We start from the raw sequence: 4361 nt of genomic DNA on the forward strand, positions 1-4361 counted from the left end.
AGACATTGAAAAAATGATGTGTGTTTGGAAATATTTTGACAGAATGTAGGATATTTAAAGACCCTTCAGATGATCTAGACAGAGGGATAAACAATATTATTAGCAGTGGTTTGGGTGTTGTTGTTTTTTATTTGTGTGGGGTTTTTTATATTTTCTTTTTGGGTTTTGGGGGTTTTGTACACAAATATCTACATATCATTCCCAGCTCCCAGGCCTGGAAATGGATTTTATAGCTTGAAAGCATGACAGAAACATCTTCTGCTGGTTTTAAAAGCTGGCTTCATGATCACGTGAGAGAAGATTAGGGTGGCTGTGTGGAAAAGCAGGGCAGGACTTGCGCTCCAAAGCCGCAGCTATAAAATATGAGTCATGGCTGCCGGTCAGCCAAGCTAAGCCAAGGCCAGTATAGTGTAGCAGACCTTAGTTTGAAGGATTTGAAAAATGAGAAATAAATAAATCTGTTAACATAGAATGTCTGCCATTTCAGATTTAAAGAAACAAACAAGCAAGCAAAAAAAATACCTTTGTGTTTTCTTTGTTAGAGAAAAATTAGAAAATTGTGTGGCTCCCAGTGATGGCTGATAATTTACCTATGAACAAAGCGATGGGTACCTTTACAGTAAGTCATTACTCGAGCTGTATCTAAACAGCAAACCCGAATCATCAGTCTCAGCAAATGGAGCCGCAGAAGCCAGGGTGAAATCCTTTATCTGTCTTTGATTCGAAATAAACAGAACAGTTAATGGGCCTTGTGCTGCAAGCTTCTAGTAAATTGGCCATGTGCTCTCACTAACACATTCTGGAATGTCTGCCAGGATAAGCGAGCGGGCAAAGGAATTAATATTTACCTCTGTAGTCATTATTTTCCCCATGGCTTCCCTCCTTCCCCTCGAGAATTAGAGAAAATGAAGAGCAGGGAGTGAGGGAGTGTCGCCAGCATGTGATCTTCCAGTGCCACCTAGCGCTGCTTTTATCTGAACTGAACGGGCAATTTTTATTAATGTCTGAGAAATTCCAGAGGCTTCTGCTGAAAAAAAAAAAAAAAAGGGTCCATTCAATCTTTATTCCATATGGAGTGCTTTTCAGTAATAATTTCTGCAAAGAAAGAAAGAAAGAAAGAAAGAAAGAAAGAAAGAAAGAAAGAAAGAAAGAAAGAAAGAAAGAAAGAAAGAAAGAAAGAAAGAAAGAAAAGAAACTGAAGGAAGCCACACTTGGGCAGCACAAGCTAAATTCCAAAGAAAACTAAGTCAACATAAAGCAAATTTTGTTTCCTGTAAAATTTCTTTTTAAAATTCTGAGCTCTTCTCTGGAGAATACCATTTCTCCTGCTCTCAGCATCCTGTGGTTGCCTGTAGTTCTTTGTCCAGGGTTGAGCCGTGTGAGCCTTTCCCTTCCACATTAACATGTATATTTCTGTTGATGTCCTTGTTCAGGTCGTGTTTAGACAGCCAAGGAAAATGATGTAATTATTAAAAATCTCCAAAAAGTGTTCAAAAAATGAAATAACTACAAAAAAGTCAAGAAAATAAAAGGCATTTCTTTATTTAAAGAAAAACCTTTAACCTATACAAAATAGCTCTCTTAGTTCTCAAACCTAATAGAATCAACTAATATTTGATGATCTAATTAATACTAGTTATCTAATACCAGCCATCCAATAGCACTAGTGAAAAATGTGGATGCTCCGGTTTGTCAGTTTTCAATTAACACTGTAGTGCACAAACCTTTGTGCAAGGACTTCCTTTTTCCATTTGTGTAAGCTTGGCTGTGATTGACACTTTGCTCATAGAAGAGGAAAAGTGAAAACAAATGAGTCTTTGAATGCTGTAAATCTGTGTGTGACGTGTGTAGGGTGTGTATGATATGTGTGTATGATAGGGTGTGTATATAGTGTGTGTACGTATTATATGGTGTGTTTGTATGTGTGGTGGTGTAGTATGTTGTGTATATGTATGTGTTGAATGTGTTAGGTATGGTGCATGCATATGTGTTGTGTGATATGTGTATTATGTGTGGTGTGTGTATGTGTGTTTTGATGTGTGTTTGGTATATGTATTGTATGTGGTGTGTATATCTGTGATTTGTGATGTGTAGATCTGTTATGTGTGGTGTGTGTATATGTGTGATATGTTTTATGTGTATATGTGTTGTGTGATGTGGTATGTGTGATATGTATGTATGTGGCATGTGTGGGTGTGTATGTGTGGTGTTACAAGTGACATGTATATGTGTGTATCTCTCTGTATGCTGTATATTGTGTGGTGTATGTATATCTGTTGTGGTGTGTGTGTGTGTGTGTGTGATGTGGTGTATGTGTGTGGTGTGGTGTGTATGGTGTATATGTGCATGTGTGGTGTGTATATATCTGGTGGTGGTGATGGCGGTGTGTGTAGTAGAAGCCAGAGGTCACTGATCTCATGGAATGATTAGGGTGGCTGGCCAGTAAAATCAAAAGATGCTTCTGTTTCTGCCTACTTGGTACTGATATTTACAAGTGTGTAGCATCCCTGTGTCAGGATTCGTATGGGACCCAGGGACCCAAACTGAAGTGGTCATGCTTGTGCAGCAAAATCTTCCCCCGTGGGGCCATCTCCTTGTCTTCGATTGCTGTTGATGATGCTATTCCAGCAGAAATTCAGCTCCGTCTTAGATTGACAGCGTTATCTATGCTGACTTGCAAGGATAATGACACTCCCACAGCTACATGACCTCTGACTTATAAATTCAAATTCCAAGGTCTCAAGCAAAACATAGAATGTTGGTTTAATGTGCTAGTTAAACATTAAACAAAGTGAGACTTCCATGTGAAATGCATGTGATGAATGAATTTTTTTTTAAGTGCTTACTCTTTAATCCTGATTGACAGTGTTTTGACAGCACATTTCATCATGTCAAAACTGGCTGTGATTCATGATGGATCAACTGCAAAAAAGGAAAAAAAAAAGAAAGAAAAAAGAGTTCACAGTATTCTAAAATAGATAACAGTTTACACTATCATTTCCTTGAAAATAATTCTTTCAAGGACTGTTCTTGTTTTATCTCTCTGTGTCTGTTTCTCTCTCTCTCTCTCTCTCTCTCTCTCTCTCTCTCTCTCTCTCTCTCTCTCATATTTTTTTTTTCCTTAAAGTTAGGAAATTTCACCAAGTTAGAAAATATACTGGGGGAGACAGAGTCCCAACTGGCCATCTCTTGTACCAAATGGAGTTTCCAGTACTGTATCGGGTTACATCTAAGTCACTGGCCATGGGAATCACCAAAACTAAGCTGTTGCCAAGACTATAGGTTGTTCTCCACACACTGACAGCAAGGATCCATTGATGAAGAAAACAACTCATTGAACATGAAGTTATCCATCTGGTGCCTAAATAGAGATGTCACTCCTATGTTCCATGTCTTTGGTACAGTCAGATATTCTGAAACCTTTCAAGGAAGAAATATAAACCAAGCCAACCACAAACCCTTTCTCTACAAGGGCTACTATCTAAAAGATATGCTAGGGCAATGGTGGCACAAAGATTGTGGGAGAAAACAACCAATATCCGATTTATTTTAAGGTCAGCTCCATGAGATAGAACCCATATCCAACGCTGTTTTGGTGACCAAGAGCCAGGGATTAGATAGCCCAGGGACCTATGGTAAAACCAAATAATGACTCCTAATGATATTCTGCTACACTCATAGATCAGTGCTTTTTTCAGCCAACATCAGAGAAGCTTCCTCCTGCAGCAAAAGGGAACAAATATAGAGACCCAGTGCCAGACATTACAAAGAAAGTGAGAGATCTTGGAACACTCAGCCTAAAGGGGTTGTCTCCATCAAATCCCTCCCCTCAGAGCTCAGAGAACCCCTCAGAAGAGGAGGAAGAAGGACTGTAAGGATCAGAGGGCATGGAGGACACCAAGACAACTAGGCCCTCTAAATCAGCATGAAGAAAGCTCATGTGACCACAGGGAAACTGAAGCAGCATGCACAGGGCCTGCTTGGATCTGCACCACCTCCCCTGCATTTATATGGCAGCTTCGAGTTTAGTGTGTTTCAGAGACTCCTGAGTGTATGAACATGGGGATCTGACTCTTGAATCTTCCCTTGGGTTCTTTTCCTTCTGTTGGTCTGTCTTGTTCAGCTTCCATGTGATTGTGTTTGCTTTATCTTATTTTATTTTATTTTTTAAATGAAGGAATTGTGAAAACCTAGCCACTAGGGTAAAGGTTAACAACTGAACTGTCATTTATAGATATTGAGAGAGAAAAAAATCAGTTTTCACCACTGTTTTTTTTGTTGTTGTTTGTTTGTTTGTTTTGTTTTGTTTTGTTTTTTGTTTTTCGAGACAGGGTTTCTCTGTGGCTTTGGAGCCTGTCCTG

Source organism: Alexandromys fortis, unplaced genomic scaffold, assembly GCF_014885135.2.
Source record: "Alexandromys fortis isolate MF-2015 unplaced genomic scaffold, M_Fortis_MF-2015_v1.1 scaffold_19, whole genome shotgun sequence".
Taxonomy (NCBI): Eukaryota; Metazoa; Chordata; class Mammalia; order Rodentia; family Cricetidae; genus Alexandromys; species Alexandromys fortis.